The sequence below is a fragment of the Scomber scombrus genome, chromosome 10 (genome assembly GCF_963691925.1).
Source record: "Scomber scombrus chromosome 10, fScoSco1.1, whole genome shotgun sequence".
NCBI classification, from domain to species: Eukaryota; Metazoa; Chordata; class Actinopteri; order Scombriformes; family Scombridae; genus Scomber; species Scomber scombrus.
Window position 1 is genome coordinate 22,343,516 of NC_084979.1, and position 20,413 is coordinate 22,363,928.

The 20,413-nt window shown below is 40.6% G+C and overlaps 1 protein-coding gene across 3 annotated transcripts in view; it reads left to right on the forward strand.

Moving 5' to 3' along the window:
• LOC133987380 (nuclear receptor coactivator 3-like) overlaps window positions 1–20,413 on the forward strand; it is a 61,846-nt gene that overhangs the window by 13,858 nt on the left and 27,575 nt on the right. The window lies entirely within an intron of this gene.

Genomic DNA, 20,413 nt, shown 5'->3' on the forward strand with positions numbered 1-20,413 from the left:
ATGTGATCGGACTGAATGGATCAAATTCTGATAGTGAAACAAGTCATTTTGCAGGTGTTGTGACACTGAGAAAAATGTATCCGCTGATTTACAGACGTCTCTTCATAATGTCAGTCTATGGGGAAAACTCTTTTTGGGCTCGATAGCTTTATGTGATGTTACACAATTTGGCCGTTATGTCAAATTGGCTTCAAGGCCTGGTGCTTGGGTGCAACATGGCAGGCTCCATGTAAGAGGACCCGCTCTTTAACAAAAATACAAATATTCTAATTTTCATGTGATTAAACACTAATTAAAACATACTTATGAATATTTTGTTCCATTTCTGCCAAGTCTGTTCTGTTAGATGTTACTAAATTCTACACACTGCACCTTTAACCAAAATCATAATTGAAAACATTCACTCCATTGTTTCAAACACTACTGATGTTAACAAATCTTAAACACCACCAGAAAACATTAATAACTTCAATGTAGTTAAGTGTGAAGAACTGTGAGTCAGTTTGGAGTAAAATCAAGTTTTAATCCAGTTTTGAATGTTGTTGGTGGTGCTGCCTGTTGTTTACATTTGCATCATGTATTGTACCATTAAGCAGGATGGAGGCCTGTTATCACAGCGACTTTTCTGTGTGTGTGAGAAGGAAAGCAGCTTAGTAATATTTATGTGATACTACAGTAAACACACGGTGGAAACACATGCACACTGTATGTGTTAACTGAAAACCGTTTTTCTCTCACACGTCTGTGACAGGTCTCCAGTAAGGCCTTGTGGAGAGTATGTGTTAGCCCAGCACGATCTCTCTCCCTATCTCACCAGGGCTAAAAATAACACCATCTCCATACTAGACTTGGACAGAGAAATAAAAAAGGGAGGGTGGAGGGAAGAGAGAAGGAGAAGGTGGGGATGACGGGATGAGAGAGAGGCAGAGTGAGAAAACAACAATCACAGCGAGAGAAAGGGGGGAGGAGACGGATGGAGGGAGAGCAGGGGGGCAGCGAGGGAAAGAAAACATGTCATTAATAATTTACCTGGAGGACACTTCTAGTTCGACCTTTAGTTCTGGTCAGTGGTGTTCAGCAAAGAACAAAATCTTGTGCAGAAGGTTGTGTAGTGTTAGGAAACTCTTTCACATGATCTGACTGGTGTGTACAGTCTGGAAGTCTGCGCCCACGGCGACCGACCAGGTGTGCTCAGGTGCTCAGTGGGCGCTCAGGCTCAAAATAGCACTGCTATAAAAAATAAAATAAAAAAGCAGGTACCAGCGAGAAGATGAAATATGATCTAGGAAGGATGATTTTTTTAAGTAAAAGATTCATGACTTGGAGCTGCACAACTACTGCACAGAGATAGAGAGGATTTCACAACTCTGGGAGCTTTTCCTAATTTCTGATTTTATGCTCCCTTGTAACAAACTAGAAATAAAGAAAACAGTTACCGCATTCACGTCACAAAGTAATCCACCAGGAATCTGTGTTTACACAAACGTGGTTTACCAGTGTAGTGTGTTTCTGACTGATGTTGCATTGTACTGAGGCAAACCCTGTCCTAGGGTTAAATTGTAGAAATTCAATATCGGGGATGGCATTTGCTTATCTGCAGCTTCATACCTGCTCTAGTTACTGAAGCACTTTGGTTTACCAAAATTTCAGAGACTGTGCAGGAGGGCTGCAACTAATGATGATTCTCATCATTGATTAATCTGCAGATTATTTTGGTTTGGTCTATAAAACATCAGAAAAAAAGTTCCATTACAGTATCCTAGAAGACAGGGTGATATTATTGAATGTCTTTTTTGTCTGAGCATTAGTCCAAAACCCAAGAATATTCAATTACTATGATATAAGACCAAGAAAAGGGGAAAATTCACACATTTGAAAAAAACACTCTGAAGAAGGCTCTGTGCCGAAACGCATAAGCATTTTTGTATTGTGATGTGAGCTGAATAAACAAGTGAAATGTTTGTGCTTTGTCCTCTTTGACTTGGAAATTTGGGATCCTTTTCATATTTCTGGAACATGCTCACTGGATTTTGGGTTTAGCACTCCACTGAGAATCCCATTGTTGAAGCGCAACCTTCTTCTACAATCATATGTTTAGCATTGTTGCTTAAAAAATTACTTATGATTAACACATTATCAGAACAGTCAAGACAATTCATTTTCTTTCAGTTGACTGATCGATTAACTGACTAATTATTGCAGCTCTAACGTGCAGACGGCCGTGGACCTACTCAAAACACAAATAAAATTCAAGCAAAGGCAGAAATAAAATCATGTTCCTCACTCAACAATCTTGAAGATCCCCTTCAGACAGGTTTTCAGACATAAAATTCCTCTCTTTGGAATAATAAATTGTGTCTGACATGTTCAGTTTAAAATGACATCTTCTCTTTCTCTCTTTAAAAAAATCCTGAATCTATGAATATGTAGATGTCTCCTAAAGTTTCTCAGTGTTTGTGCACTGAAGGCTTCAAGTTTCCACATCGCACTTGTTTAAGTTGCATACAGGTTTTTGACGGGCTCAAAAGTGGTTGTGATGTCACAAATCCTGCTCGTAAGGTACTTTTTACCTCAGATTGTCGATGAGCAAAGAGAAACTTTCCCACTTTGTCAAACTCTGCACATACTGAGCTATGTGAAGCTCAAACATCCAACAGAGGGAACCCGAAAGATAAAACAATTTTTTTTGAGTGGAGGGTGTCTTTAACTTCAGAGAAAGTTTATGTAGGTGCTCATTAAAAATACACATCACACTGAGAATACGGCTTGAAAGCTATGTGTACTTTTCTCATATTGGTCAAAGTGTTGCGCAATCAAACTTTAACAAGATCCGATTTTTCATCTGTTTTTGTCAGTTTGAAACATCACAAAGAGGAATGGACTTCATTATGGGCCCTGACAGGAAACAGTGTGGCTTTTATCCATCAGATGAAAAGTCTGGCGTAAGTTGAATCTAAATCACCGGACTGGAGCTGATTGAAGACTTTCTGCTGTCCCAAAAAACATCAGCAAATATTACATTACGCAGGAACTCCTGTTTATAATCCCACCAGTTTCTGTGACAGAGAGCGACTTGTTTCAGAGTGAGTTCAACTATTTCGGAGAACAGTTTGGCTGTTTAATGACACCTTGTCCAAAATGGTTAAACATATGTAGAGGGAGACTGGTTATAAAGCTAACAGACTCACAGGTCCGTTTTTGTCATTACAGATTTTATTCTTCCCATCTGCTATATGTTGTGTGAAGGTTTACTTGTCCCTTTGACACCACATTACTCAGAAACACACATATATATTAAACTCTGACTACTCTGGACTAATTTGTGACTGCTCCGCATTTAACCTTTGTCCTGACACACTTCAGCTGCACAAAAGAACAGAAATATAGCCGGAGGAGTTAAGCGAGGGATGGTGAGCAAATTGTTGCTGTGTGATTACGGTGCTATGACAAACACTGTGTGGGGTGCTGTTTGTTTTTTAGCGCTTTTTCGAGTTTGTATTTAGCAACATAACAAACCCGAAGGTCCCGGGTAAGGGTTGGGGACACGGTGAGGCTCTTTTTTTCCCGCTGCTTCACAGTTTCTCAGTTTGCTCCTCCTGCACAAAAGAAAGAAAGAGAGTGGGAAAGGTTTTTGGTTTTAGTGCCTCGGTGGGGGGAGGTTGGGGGATTTGAGACAGCAGAAGAATGGGCAATGCAGTTGACATTGTTAAATTTCAAGTGTTTTTCAAGCAGTCCATTTACGATGTAACCTTAAACCCTGGGGTAACACTGAGACCTCTCTCCCCCAGGCAAGGTGTTGTAGAACATTTTACTACAGCAGCTTAGTTGGGTTAGACTACTTGTGCTTGTGTTGGGATGTTTTGACCACCATATTGTGAATATTTAGAAGTTTATTTAATAAAGGCTTATAACTTGAACTCAAGTACAGTATTTTTTAAAAACATTGAGCCCATGTGTTAAGAAAATACATTTTAAAAATAGCAATCAAATATAGTTGTTTTAGTGATGCTTTTTATTGAAGGAAGTAGATATGACAAATAACACATTTTCAGAAATGCCACGGCATGATAAAGCATTTGTGGTTACAAAAATCACACACACACACAGAACAAATTCAGCAGAATGGAGGAATGAAAAAATGCAACTAATGATTTTCACTATCAATTAATTATTTTCTTGTTTAATCGATTAGTTGTTTGATCTATAGAAAGTCAGAAAATGGTGAAGATTGTCAGTCACTGTTTCCCACAGCCCAAAGTCATGTCCCTATATGTCCAACAGTCCAAAATCTGGAGATATTCAGTTTACTGTCATAGAAAACTAAAGAAGCCAGACGTTGAGTAGCTGAAATCTGAGAGGTTTTTTTTCTTAAAAAATTAATCCAAACAATTAATCGACTATCAAACTAGTTGGCCATTCAATTTAATAGTTGGTAGCTAATTGATTAATTGACTAATTTTTGCAGCTCTGAATAACCAAATAATAGCCATCAGATGTTTTCATTGTGTTCTCAGACCTTCATCGGCACCATCAACTCTCCCTGAATGTGAAACTGCCTCAGAACAAACCACTGCTCCTCTGTCTAACCTGAGAACTGGACCAAAAAAAGGAGAAAATGAAACAATGAGAGATGATTGGATGGATGAAACTTCCACTTAGAGAGAAAGAGGCAGATGTAAGGTGATTTGTCTACTTGAGACACTGAAGGTGTTTCAATTGTTGGTGGTTGTGAAAACATGAATCTCAGGGGAGAGAAACTTCTCTATGTGTTTGTTGTCTGTTGGAAGCTGGATTTCTATCCAAGTACTTTTTGGATGAGCTTGCATCATAATTTGTTGGATACTCTGCAAATATTATGTTCTAATTTAACATAACACAGTAAGTAAACATAACACATAATTTACTGCATCTCTGTTTTTGTGGAAAAAAAGACCTCTTTGAGTTGAGATTATTTTGTCATAGTACAGTTAGGTTGATTTGTTGAAGCTGAGCTGCTGCCGTCAGTAAGTATGCAGTTGTTCCAGTTGCAGAAAAATCGTACTGCATCCTCCCATCCTCAGAAGTTTGTACTCCTGAGTCAAACTTGCCGAGCCCGAACTAGCAAGTACACTAGTCTGAACTTAGTGTACTTTGTACTAAGAAAGGCTGTATGTCAAATTAGCTTCAAGTCAAAGCTCGGGGCACTTCCTTGGAGCTTGGTCGCCACATGTTGCCTTGTGTCACCACTTCCTGTATCCGTCATTTCAAATGTCTTCATACATGGTCCAGCCATATATGAGGTTTTGACCTAGTGTTGTTTATTGTTACTAGAAACAGCAAATCCTCACATGTGCACACCTGGGACCAGAGAGTGTTTGACACATTTTCTTGATAAATGACTTAAATGATTAATTGATTGTCAAAATACTTTTAAAATAATTTCCTGCCAATCAATTAATTAATCAGCTGTTTATACCAGCAAGGGTTGTGGCCCTGCTTTGCCATCAATCTTTGGAAAATTGTGTGAAAGTGTTGTTTAAGTTCAGCTGGATTCTCTCAGTGCGCATTCTCTCTTCTTTGGGATTTCTCCTTCACATCTTTTTCCATCGAGCTCAAGGAAAAGAAGTTAGGAAGCTTTTTAACCACACCTGCTGTTAAGCCCTTGGAGAAAGTGTTCAGTTCAGTTGGACCAGATTTTATTACATTAAACACCAGAGGATTGTAGTGTCACATTATTATGGTCGTCTTATACTCTCCTCATGGATACTTTGAAGAAACAGTGATACACAGGAAACAAAATTATGCATTTGGGGGATAAGGATGGTGATATAAATCTTTTTAAAAAATGGGTCTTAATTCTTAAAAATAATGTTGTAAAACAGCTGTGCATTGTAGTTTTTAGCAAACATTACTGAAACATGAGGAATTAGTGCATTTGTTAGGGACTATTTTCAGTGGCAGATTTGGTGCTCAAGTGAATACTTACAGCAGCTGGACGGTGTATGTGGGAGCGACTAAAAATAAACTACAGTGTCCATGTTCATCATGATGAAGGAACATGTCACCCGCTGAAACAGTATGGCTGAATGATACACTTTCAATATTTTTTGTACGACAATTAAGCTCTATGGCACAAAGAAGAATAAGCTATTTCAGGGTTTGGATACACAGACAATACTCAATAATAGAATCAATTCATTGTTGTTTTTGGTCTTTTCGGGGATTTGTTGATTTAAAAAAAAAAGGAAAACAGAATATCACCCGAATGTCCTTAAGATCCAGCTGATTGTAACAAACGATTTATTTTATGTGACATTTCAAACATTTGGGTCGAGGGCTTGATGGAAATGCTGCGCTTGTGAGTCAGCTACAGGTGGAATGTGGCTTTACATCTGGTCACGTCTCAGGAGTCTGCTCTGTCGACACCTCATCTGCACACAATCGTAAGATTCACAGCCCGCTGCTCTCCTGAGGATGTTTGTGTTCTTGTGTGTGTCTGTGTGCATGTGTGCGCCTGCGTGTGCCTTATTATCGCAGTCAGGTGGATGAAAGAGGAGGGGGGGGGCAATTGTGCTGCTGATGTGAGGAGAATAGAACAACAGGGAGCTTCTTCAGTGACCGGGGCTGTTAATTAATCAAACACGCACAGACAGTGATGAAGAAGCTATAGAAACACACACACACACACACACACACAAACACACACACACACACACACACACACACACACACACACACACACAGATACCCGGTCTAGTCTCTTTACAAGGGGCTTGAAACCATTATACTCACTGTCGCCAGCCATGCCGGCTCTCTGCTCGCTGTATTTGCAGAGCCGCCCCTCCCCTCTCTGATGCTATGATCTAACTGCAGCCTCCTCCCCCTTCATAGACACACTCACATACACTCTCTCTCCATGCTCACATGCCTGTGCATACATATACACACATACAGACACACACACACACACACACGGGTGCTTATACACCCAGTACTCAGCACACTGGCAGCGAGTGGGCGTGTCTCCACAGTTGGTCTTTGAGTATTTATATGTATGTTGTTTTGATTAAGTGGCGTTAGCATGGACTGTGGACTCTGTTGTGTCATTGCTGTGGCGTGGACGTTCATCCTCAACGGGGAAGGCTGTTGATCTTGTGGTTTTCAGACCCATACACAACATCTAGGTGGCATCTGTTTCAGAAAGCAGAGGAAAAGTACCGAAATACAAAGAAAACAATAAAGGCTCCTTTTTCCCTCCCCCTTCTCACTATTCCCTTAGATCAACAACAACTGAGTTTCTGCGCTTTTTTTGCCCTTTGTGATCAAGGACTTTCAAATAGGCTTGCAGGGTGGTGTGTGCTTGAAAAAAAGGTGGGTATAATATAAAATAGAAAAAACAAGTAGATGGTGGAGAAAACAAGAGGGTTGGTGGCAAAGCAGAGGCGAGTTTCAGATCTTTGCAGTCAAATTCTCCGAGTGGGTCAAAGTTCCTCCTGGCAGCCGGAGACGCGTTCTGATTGGCTGTGGAAAGGTGAAATTAAAACCACGGTAAACTTTTGACCTCGCAGGAACTGGGAGAGGAACGCCCATCGCTGTAGCGAGAGCTACTCCTCCTCGCCTACTCCTCCTCGCCGTTCTCCCACTATCCCTCACTCATCCCCCCCCCCCCTCTCACTTTCTCTTTCTATCTATATATCTGACTCGTCCCTTTCATTCCCTGTTAGTCTGTCATCCGCTACTTGTTTTGCTTTTTTTCAGTCCGAGCCATCCCCCCCCCCCATCTCTATCTCCTGCTCTCCTTTGCTGTCTCTCGTTCCCCCGATGAATTTGTGCCTTGCTGCATATAGCATGATGGGAGGGAGGGAGGGAGAGAGAGAGGGAGGGAGGCACAGAGCAGGAAGAGCTGGGGGAAGGGTATAGAGAGGGAGGAGACAGCCAGAGAGGGGGGATGGGAATAGAGACAGAGGGAGCAGTAGAAGAAGAAGAAGACACGGGGAGAGAAGGGCAGGAGGCAGGAGGAATGCAGCCCTCTTGAATGTGTGCCATACTTGCACAAACTGCTCCCTGTTAAAGAAGAAGAAAATCCAAAGAGGAGTGAATGTATAAATAGACACGTAACTGTGGCTCTGAGTAAGATCTGCTGAGCAGCGGGGCGGGGAGAGCCCATTTTTACTGCTAATGGTTTCTCTCATTACACATCAAACGGCTGGGGGGGGGGGGGTGTTTGTGTGTGTGTGTGTAGCAGGCCGATTTTAAATGATTTCATGAGCCAACTAAAAGAACAGCCCCCTCGCTCGCTGCTTTGATGCCGCGTGCATGCTCGTAGACACTCGGGCTTGCAGCTGCATTCGGTCATTAGCAATTTCTTTTCTACACAGCGTGGTGGAGTGCCGTCTACTGTAATTGTTGCTGCTCCCAAGTATGCAATCTAGTAAGGATGTACAAGTGATTTCAGCATCATCCCTCCCTCTTGTTCTGCACACGTGCATGTGTAAACACAGTCGTGAATGCCTGTCATCATTTAGATGGCGCGTACACAGAGGCACCGTCAGTTCTCAGATTTTAATGCGACTGAAGTAATCCGTTTTGGTTCGGATTAGGCTCTACGATGAGTCGAGGGGTTACAATGGAGAGGGAAAGGTGTGAAGGAGGTGAGAGCCAGAGCTGGTCGACTTGGATGAAAGGAAGCAGGAGGAGAAAGGTTTTTTTTTTTTCCTCCTTGCCTTCCCTGCCAGTAACAAAAAACACAAAAAAAACTGAGTTAAGAGAGGAGGCTGTGGATGTTATTGAGTTAACCAGACAGAGCTGGAGTGAGGAAGGGAGGGAGGGAGGGAGGGAGGGAGAACAGTGGGAGCCGAGAGACTGGCTCGATAGACGAGTGGATGAGGGCTACGCTGTGGTGCTCTGCTTGCTCCTGCTGCACAGTGGGCACCATATGGTCTCATAATGTATGGAGCACACGTCAGGTTTGTTCCTCCTCCTAAAAAACTCCTCTCCTCTTCATCCTCATCTTCCTTTCCTCCTTCCTCTTCCTCTCTCACACTTCATCTTGCCAGCCAGTTACTTCACCCAAGACACAGCCCATTAGATTTAAAAAACCAACACACACACACACACAGGCTCACCATGCATCCCATTAGGTAAGGAGCACCCCACTGACATGCACCCGCACCATCTTCAAGATAAGAGGCAACCCCCAACAAAAATTTGGGTCTTCACACACAAACATACATACATACACACACACACAGTTAGATAAGGGCCCCACCCCCCTCTAATGGGAAAGAAGATTGATACCGACAGAAAAAAAAAAAAAGATTTCTCAAGATGTCGCCTGCTTAGCTCCTTCTGCTTTAAATATTTAGAGCAACCATGGTATGTTTCTCCCCCCCCCCCCCATTGTGTTATAATAAAAATTGTTGATTTTCTCTGATGCTAATACAAGTTCGCCGAGCGTACAGAGCAGCAGCAGCAGAGCACAGATGCGAGACAGTGGATCCCAGAACGTACAGCTGATGGATGCTGACAGTGGTGTGCATGCAAGTGAATGCAAGTTGATTTCTGATTGGGGAATATAGTGTCTAAGGAGGGGATTGCTCTCTACTTCACGCTGTCGTCTGGTTTCAAGGTGTGTCGGCTGCTCTGTGACCGACTATGTGTGTGTGTTTGTTTGTGGGTGGTTATGCATGTTGCCATGCAGTTTCCCTGCCTCGCTGGCATGTGCTTTTGTCTGTGGGAGTGATGGATGGCAGGCAGGCAGCTAATGTGATTTAGATGCTCCACCAGGAGAGTGTGTGTATATTTGTGTGTGTGCAATGCATGTGTGTGTGTCCTATCCACGTGTGTGCAGCTGAATCTGCAGTGTATGTTTGTGTATCTATCTCCCTCCCTCTCTCTCTCACTCCCTCCTCTCCTCTTTTTTCGCTCTTCTTCCTCCTCTCCTCCACCCCTCCCTTTGCCGTCATTTTTTTTCCCTGTGCTGTGCAGTTTTTGGACTCTGAGCAAATAAATGGTGTGTGTGTGGGGGGGGGGTGTTTATGTGGTGAATCTGCTCCCTCACTGTCACCACAGAGAATGAGAGCGTGAGGAAGGAGGCGAGGAGGAAAGTAGAGGTGGAGGAGAAGAAGATGTTTTCTCACTAAGACCACACTGATGGGTTACTGTGAACCAATTATGTCCCATTCCCACTAAGCAAGTCTCACAGCTTATTCGCGTGCGCGCACACACTTTCACAAACACACACATTCATCACACACATGCATCAGCAAAAGAAGTGCTCTTTCTCCTCACAGCTCAAGCAGTGAAGAGCTTGAGTTTTATCTGCATGCAATTATCTTGTGAGAAAAACACCTTTACAGTGACACACTGTTCCCTCACACTAACTGCACTTTTCTTTTTTTATTCTTCTTCAACTTCACCAATTTTATTTTATTGGCCTTTATATCAACCTTTATACCATAAATCCTGCATTTGACATGAGATACTGAACCTATGTTTGACACACATTTAACCATGCACAGCTGACTTTTGGCATGGGTTAATTCCTGCTGCACCAAACAATGATACTGGATCTTGTTTATTTTCTAAACAAGCATGAAAAGCTTATTTCAAGCACAGAATCAGAATATTTTATTGTCATTGAACATTACTGTTCCAACGAAATTCTCGTGCAACCCCTCAGTGGTGCGACATAAACAACATAACAGACAGTATAAAAATATAAAATATATATAAACGTTCAGGGATGGTGGGTAACAACAAGAAGTTAACGTCTCTGAGGTTCATTATCTGTACATGGGACAATGTTGATATTGTGCAGTACCGCAGTCTTCTATTAAAGTTTATTCCTCTTTTAAGTGTGGTTCCCATCACTTCACAAAAGCATTCATGTGTCTGAATAATTTATCTGAAAATGATTTGCAGCAGTAATAACAGGGCACAAAATTAGCACCAGCCACCAGCAAAATGCTGGTAAAATATACAAGCGACTGGTAGTTTTGCTTCACTCAACTAACCGGAAAAAAAAAACAAAAAAAAACTGTGGTAATCTATGGCTGGTAAAATTTGAACATTCAATAGCCATTTGGCCAGTACAAAAAAGTTAATTTTGAACCCTGAGTAGTAATTATAATAGTTATGTAATAATAAACAATTTAATTGCCAATAAATGTCATTTTTATTGTACCTTTTAGACATAAAACTGAACTTAACGTGCTATAAAATAGGCAACATTTTCTAAATGAATAGAAATAATACAGTTTGTTCTTTTGTTATGAGGAAAGGAGGTTAAGAGGAGAAGGCAGACAACATATCCTTTCTCCTCATGTCCTCTAAAGTGAAGAGTGGAGGCTTGGGGTGGGCAAAAATATTTTTATCACAGTAGATGTCATTTTATATTGTGATATTAATATACAGTATATTTTGATACAGTACATTCTGGAAATTAAGAAAATGATTAAAGACAAAATATGCACATGGGAACATCTTTTTGGCAGAAATATGTACCTGACAAATCATGTTACATTATCACACTGATGTAAAAATCCTGGAAAATACTGTTGTCATAAAGTAGTCCTGCACACTGATACATTACCCACAAAGACCAAATACATACACCCAGAGAAGAAAGAACAATAGCAACCATGGTACAGTTTAAACCTGCAGACTAATATTTAGGTAGGTGAGTGTTTTCTGGAGGTGGAAAGGATAGAGTAATTATATAACACAGATCTGTCTGTTTGTTGCTTTTGCAGCAGAATGCCAATCAGAGGTGGAGCTTGAGATGAATGGGAGTGGCTTATTGATTGACCTGTTACACTAATTAGGCTTGTATAATCTGGAAAACTACCCACCTCCTCCACCTATGTGACCCCATTGTGCCTGCACTAAATGACAGTATAAGGTCTTGTTTCTCCCCTTTTTTAATTCATTTCAGAGTCTGTAACTAAAAGCAGGTGACTATTGTTTTCCTGCAATCTTGCTCCATTTTTTCTTAACCCCATGAGGCCTGTAACTAGGTAATTTACTCTCTGTGATGACAAGAATGATTTAAGTATTTAGTAAAGCTCCAGTCATTCATCACTCTTAGATATGACAGCCTTGCCTCTTGGTTCATTGTAAATTAACTCGCAGAAATGGTCCTCCATGCTATGATAATACATAGCCTCTGCATAATTGATGGCTTCCAATGAGGCATTTTATTTAACCTAGTTCTTTGTTTGACTGTGCAGGCATGTTAAGATTGTGTGGTTGATACATGTTGCATATGAAAACACTTTGTACATGTTCTGACCCTGACACGCACGCATGCGCACGCACACACACACACACACACACAGAATCATACATACTCACAAAGTTAGTCCACGTGTGGCTGTCAGTTTTCTTCCTGGTGCAGTTGAAGGTGACAGATGAAGACGTGTGGATTTACAGTCCTTATCTTATCAGGGCTATTTGTTGGCTCTGCAACATTAATCTCATCACTTAACACACAAGCATGTGTCCATTCCTTTATGTAGCCTAGATTCTCACCCCTTCACACACATGTTCTGGTTGGCTGGTTGGTTGTTGACTACATGCACTTTTGTGCTTGTCAGAGTTTTGACTGAATGCAAGATTACAGTTGAGCAAAACTTTGTAATGATCTCTGTCATGTCTCATTTACCATAATAATGTGCAGCTCACATTCTTGGAGAATGTTCATGAAGTTAACACAGAGGCTGAATGACCCAAACCTGACTGCAGCAAACAAATTCACCATTCAAACAAATGGTGTAGACATTGACACTGTAAACACAGACTGTGCTTTTATCACAAGTTCATGAAATCTTGATGAAGAAAAATAAGATCTTTTTTTTAAGAGTGACAATTTCAACCACAAACCCAACATAATGAGTGGAGAAATGCAGGCACAAGGGGTCCCAATGCAAGAAAAAGAAAGGACGCTGTGATGTGAAGTGTTTCCACTTACAAGTATTTTATTTCTATTTCAGGAAACCTCAATTTATTTAGGTACTGTCACCATGGCCCCTAAGCAAGAAAAAACCCCAGAAACTGTTCTTTTCAATCTTCATATTTAATTTCTTAATAGTTTGTTGTCAGTTTAGGTTAAAGTCACTTTCACCAGTGTGAACTGGTAATTTCTACCTTACATGCATTTTACAACTATTTCCCACAACATTTTTAACAGACACTTACCAAACAATCAGAAAGTATATGGTCGGTCTTGTCTCCTCAAGATAATTTATTCATTTTCAAAATGTTAATGTTATTGAGTGAATTGCTGTCAAGTCAGAAATGCTCCCTTTTACAGCTTATTGCCATTTTACAGTCTTCCAACCATAGACTGTATATAAATCCAGGCCAATCTGACTTTACCTGTTCCTGCTTCGTTGGAAGGGGCAAAAATGCTGCCCTGACACCTTTGTCCTCAATAAAACTTGCAACTGAAACAAGTTGCCATGTTCAGGTTTTGTTGCAGTGGTGAGTGCAAGCTGGTTAAAGCGGGTACCTGCAACTGGTCAACAGCTATGTCTTACAAAAGAGTTCAGATCACATGTTTTTCTTTAATAACGTTGACTTGTTTTCAGTTTATTTTTTATTCTTTTAACTTCTGAGATGTGTTTTCTGGTCCGGCCATGACTAAAAAATGAAAGGTCTTCACTAGTCAAGCTTGGTTCTGCATGACAGAAACCTGACTGGAGATCTGAGTCAGGCTGGGTTTGTGGGTCTGTATGTCTAATGATGAATGGTTTCAATCAGATATATTATTGATATATTGCCCAGTCCTACTTGTTTATCTGCAGTGGACATATTAACAACTTACTCAGAGTTTCAGATTTAGAAATAACTTTGGATGGACAATATCTTTCGCATTGATAGAAAATCAAAAGAAGGTGGAGTATTAATCTATGTCAGAGACTTTTTATCCTTTCATATTACTGCTGTCACGTAATCAAAGAGTTTTGAATACATTGTTCTGGACATTTGCCCTGCAGGTAGTGACCCTTTTACAATTATTGGAATCTACCACCCCCCCATCCACAAATTGTGAGGACCTGGAAGAAATTGTGATATTAATGTCATCCCATGTTAATTCTGATTTACTTATTTTGGTTGATTTGAATTTGGATTGGGTATTCTAATCCCTGGTTCTCCCCTAACATTTCCAAAGTTTTGATTGTCAGAGGGGCTGCTTGGAAGACAGCCAAAGCTATCAATCATCCGGCTGACTGGCAGCATTTCAGGTACCAACGGAATAACTATCTCAGAATTATTGGAAAAGCAAAATGTGACTTCGACTTTTTGGAAAATTATCAAATCCTTGAAAAATAATTACCCTGTCTCACTCCCCCCTAAACTCTGCGTTGCAAATGAAATCATAACAATCAAATTAAATTTGTGTGAGGTCTTTAATCATCGTTTCATTTCATCTGGCAATATGTTTACCAAACATTGCTGTTCACCGCTGGCTTTCCATCTGCAGGTCCTTAACCTTAACCAATACATTTTCTTTTATATCGGTAAACCGAGGTGGGGTGTATAGTAAACGGGTTAGTTTAAACCTTAACAAATCTGTTAAGTCATAGCATCATCAAGTCATAGCACAAAAACAGAAGCCTTGCACAAACATCAACACTGTGCTGCACATTTCATAGACCTATCTAAAGTATTTGACTCAGTCGATCATGGCATTTAATCTGAAAACTGTGCTAAATTGGAATAGATGAACAATACATTCAGTGGCTTTATGACTATCTTTCAAATAAAAAGTCAGTAGTATCCAGGGCTCTTAATGTTAGCATAGGTGTGCCACAAGTGTCAATTCTTGGTCCCATTTTATTCATCATATATATTAACAAAATCATCTCTGTAACTCCAAATTGTAATGTACATTTGTATGCAGATGACACTATTTTATATGCCACTCCCTCTTCTCTTAATCTGGCCATTACAAAGCTACAGTATACTTTTTTTGATACATTTAAGATCTCTCATCAAACATAAGCTTTTTTTAAACTTTGTGGGTAGACACGTTTCGTGTTTACTGTTATGCAGAACAATATTTACCCGTTTCTTACTTCCCTATTTTTCAATGGTTTGTTTGTTGAGCTATGTCTTTACTTTAAATGTCAGTGTCTAATGCATATGGTGGAATGTATTTATGTTGACAACCAAGGTGAATTGCATATGTGGTGATGGCGAGCCGTTGGTTTTAGGGTGGGGGGGTCCGTAATTCTGCTCCTCAAAAAATTATAAATCAAACTGAAAGACACAAAACTTAAGTTCTTGTTCAGATACTTTTTTTAGCCTCTACTTTACTCCATGACTGTTATGAATAAGTACTGCTACTACTATCAATTGCCAGTGTTGATGACTAAATCGTAACTTGGCTCTATATATCTGTATTGCTGCTATTTTTGTCCTCATATTAGACCCTGTAACAAGGATAAAGGAGTTTATGGCTCACAAAACCATAGCTACCCTGGTGAGGTAGCTTGGCTAACACTTTTAGGCTAAACTGTAGACAACTAAGTTAATTGGGAGAAATAAGAATATAAACAGAAATAAAGTAATATGTGGAGCAGGTGTGCAGTGATCCTTGTTGTTTACTTTTCAAATATGGTCTTACACTACTTTATACTCGTTGAATTTTGAGAGAAGAAAATTGCCTGTTTTATTAAATTGAGTGTCAGGCTGTACTCAAAACAGATGTTGTTCCGTAAAGTCATTTTAAAGTGGCCTCGAGCTATAGTTACAAAAACCTGATACAATACTTTTTCTTTCATTCTTTTTATGGTTGCTTCTTTTTAATAGCTTGTCCACCCTGTGAGTTAAGTTAGCTATTTGTGTGACTGCAGATTCATTGTTGTGTACTACAATGTAGCGTGGTGCAGTGTGCTGTGAGTTTGGTTTCCTCTACCTTCCTGGAAAGGATGACTCATGCAATCGCCTGTTTCCTTTTTTGAATATGTAAATGCATGTTTGACGGCAGCCTACTGCCGACACACCCTGGATGGCTGGATGAGTTTAGTTTCAGACCTGCCTGGCCTATTTCTGCCCTGAGCGAGACACTTTCTCTGTGCTCTTCCTCATCTTCCTCCACCCCCTCTTATCCCTCGCTGAAGTGTGAAGTTTTGAAGCAGCAGGCTGTGCGCTATGATAGCAGTAATTGGTCTAAAGATGGAAAGTTCACTCTCACTTTGTCACTGGACTAAGAAGCAATTTGTTTTCAATGAGTGTTTTTTGTTCGAGGCTAGTTAAGAACAATATAACATCAAGGGACTATTTAACTGCAAAGAAAAGGGGTTTTGGATGATCTAGACAGTGGAGAGACTGGCACTTTTTGTCCCAGCTGAAAAGCAGCGCTCTGTCTCGTACAAGTTCATTTTAGAGGGAGTGGGGTAGCTGAGAATGGCTCCCCTCTTTAGTACCCCCTCGTCTGTGGAAGCAAGCTTTGGACTTGGAGTTTTTTATTAGCCTCTGTGGTCTGATTTGTTTAAGGGAAGGCAAGGTGCCAAGATGTGGCTTGGCTCCTATTTTGCTCCAGTGTGAGTGCTGGATTTGTTTCAGGGGACGGGGCAAAGCAAAAAACTAAAGCGGAGTCACCCAGAGTACACACAGACTTACACACAATGTACTTTTATGCATTTTTCACTGTGCTGTTATATATGCTGGCTAGCGCACACAATTTCCCTTTTTCACAGTCATTACAGATGATGGACACATTGAGAGAAAAATTCTGTCATAAAAAAAGAGCAACAGTAAGAAGAAGGAGGTGAGGAGAAGGAAAATAATATCACAAGAAAAAACAACCAGTGGATCTGCCTGAATTTCATTTGTATCTCTCTGTTGCCTGAAGATGTTTCTTAAAGGCACAGACCCTTCTGGCTGGACAGCAGTGTTTTTTTGTTTTTTTTATGTGTATGTTCTTGTTTAAATCCTTAAAATGACATCTACTCCATCTCCCTCATTTAAAAAATCCAGAATTTATGAATATATTATCATATACTTTAAGCATAATGCTGTTATATACAGACAAGAGCTGGGCAACAATTTATCTATACAGGTCATATAATTATTTACTGAATATGCAAAGCAAGGCAAATAATGCTTTAATGAATACTGTATGTATATTACATTACTCAATTTAGAGAAGTGGGTTATTGTGCATAACCCACCTCACATTAATGTATCAATAACTGAAGCTGCATATCATAGCGATATCCTAAGCTCTATTTGGATCTAGTGGCTCATGAAAAAGGAGGTATGCACAATAAAAAAGGCTACAGATGCATTTAATCAACATTTCCACATTTCATATCCTCTGTTGCTCATTTCATTCTCAGATTATAGCTACAATCTGTAAACATTAATTAGGCTGCCAGCAAAACCGGCACTGTTTCTGCCTTCTCAGTCAACAAAAGGTGATTACAGATATAAAATAAATCTCTGAGTTTTAGTTATTTATAACTTTAGTTAGTTGCAAATGTTGAAAGCTGAATTGAATCAGGTTTGATAAGGGATTCAAAAGGATTTGGATTTGATAGCCTACTGGATGCAGATTCAATAAAATGCTGCTGAACCCCAAGCCTAGGCATGCGGGCCTAATGGCAGGTTTGCAACTGAAACAAGTTGCCATGTTCAGGTTTTGTTGCAGTGGTGAGTGCAAGCTGGTTAAAGCGGGTACCTGCAACTGGTCAACAGCTATGTCTTACAAAAGAGTTCAGATCACATGTTTTTCTTTACTAACGTTGACTTGTTTTCAGTTTATTTTTTATACTTTTAACTTCTGAGATGTGTTTTCTGGTCCGGCCATGACTAAAAAATTAAAGGTCTTCACTAGTCAAGCTTGGTTCTGCATGACAGAAACCTGACTGGAGATCTGAGTCAGGCTGGGTTTGTGGGTCCGTATGTCTAATGATGAATGGTTTCAATCAGATATATTATTGATATATTGCCCAGTCCTACTTGTTTATCTGCAGTGGACATATTAACAAACACATCTATAGTTATTGTGAATTTAGTGCTTCAGATCCACTGCTTGAGAAACATCATTTACTGAGTCTAATGCAAGTCCAGAAGGAAATGGACTTTGTTACCAAGAGGAAATGTGGTCTCTCGCTCTCTCTTTCTCTCTCTCTCTCTCTCTCTCTCTCTCACTCTCTCTCTCACACACATACACACATACACACACACACACACACACACACACACACACGCACACACACACACACACACACACACACACACACAGAACAACAACAACAACAACATTCACACAGTAAAGTCCGCAAAGTAAAGTGGCTCTGACTTTTCTTCCCGGTTCAGTTCAGTTGAAGGTGACGGATGAGGACGTGAACAGCTTTACCATCTTTATCTTATCACGGCTGTTTGTTGGCTCTGTGCAGCTTTACAATCATTACTAACCCACGGACTGAGGAAGAGCTCATTCATTCATATTCTGTTTATGTCTCAGCACATAGCTCGGTCAAGATAAAGTGACAGAAAACGACACAATACGGTAGCTCAAGAAAGGTGCAGTAATCATAGAGCACTACTGTATGGATAAGTCTGTGTAGATCATCATCTATGGGTGGTTTGTGGTTGAGCCCAGAGGGAAACTGGAGCACACAGGTTTGTCTTTATTATTTTTTCAGTTCATGGGCTCAACTGCCCAGAAATTGTAATACAGTAAAAAAAAAATCATTGAGAGAGATAATGATCAGCAGATTATTTTGTAGTCTTGTTAAGCAAATATATCCTCATGTGCCCTTCAGTTAGCACTTGTGGGCTATGATAATGCAGTTTTTCTTGTCTTTGGCATGTGTCATCATGATTTTTAACATTTTTCTCTTGCCACAAGACATGATGTTGCACTGCTTGAGTCTGATGATAAACATACCAAGTAAACTATAGTTAGCAGTATGTGTCAGCTTGAATGGAGGTCAGATTTTTTTTTGGGGGGGTCATTTTTAGACTTTATTTGTAATGTAGTGGCATAAAAACTGACAGGAAGCAGGGAGGGAGAGGGGGGAATGACCTGCAGCAAAGGTCCCTTGCCGGATTCAAACCAGGGACACTGCGATTATGTGGCACGCGCTTTAATCACTCTACTACCCAAGCTCTCCTGGAGGTCTGATTTTAAGTGAGTTTTAAGGCAATATTAAGGGGCACAGATGCCCAGTAAACATAGATTCATCAGCTGTGAATTCTGCAATTTCATGTAAAGCAGCAAGAATAAGAAATCTGAAAAGTAACACAAAACTGACCGCCGAGTTAAATAAGCTTCTCTCGTCAGACTCGTAAAATTGTGAGGCTTTGAAACGCAGAATTGTCACTGTGATATGATTTCAGCTGTTGGTATCAGCTCTCTTTCTACTGCTGATGATATACTGTGCAGTTCAAGTTCATGAAGTTAATAGTTTCTGTATGAGCATCCACAGTAAATTGTGAACTCTGGCTGCATCTTTATTGCATCTTCAAAACTGTTGCTTTTACAAGCGAAAGATGCTGTTGTGTAAGTTATTTATTTTTGTTGCTCAACACTAGCACACAAACATTCGTACTGCAAATGCTGAAGGCTTGTTTAGCTCTGTGGTGACGTGTAATTGAGTAGTAGAGGAGATAAACAGACACGTGTTGAGAGGAGGAGAACGGACCGTAAAAAGGCCTCGGCGACGACAAGCTTAACATTTCTTCACTGACTCAACCTCTGCATCTTTGCAGCTCATTCACACGGCTTTTATATTCAAGGCTTTACGACTGTATGAGCAGCGCCACATGCCGTTAACTACCATTTTTATTCACTCTGGTTTTCATGGCTGTGTCAAAGTGAGCACAAAGACCCATAATGATCACACTGAAGGCTCCCTTGTCCCTGCTCGTGCACAGCGCGGAGCACTTTTTCTTTTTTTCTTCCAAACTTTTGCACAAAAAATGGAGTCGGTTACTCTTTGTCACAGCTGAGCTATAAATTCTTCCCGCTTAAGCAGTCGCACTCTGGCTCTCTATTTTTCTCCCCTTTCAATTAATAGGAAACACATCAGTTGAAGGAGGGTCTTTGTTGGTGTGTGAGAGTCCATACATCACCTAAACTAGAGCACCCTCCTCCTCCTTCTCCTCCTCCTCCTCCTTTCTCCTAACACACTCACACACACTCTAACACACACACCGACAGTCCCCATCTGCTCCCAATCATGAGTGCAGCCAGCGGTCAGGTCGCTGACGGTGAATGGCACACATGCAGGCACGCGCTAGTACCCACACACACATGTATACACAACATAGACATGCTAGGCAGAAGATCAGTCACACACACACGCATGTCCTGAACTACTTGGTTGTAAACGTGCGCTCTGACACGCTCACACATCCTCTTAATAAAAACGAAAGTACGCTTCTCTTTCTCTTTCTCCCACACACACACACACAC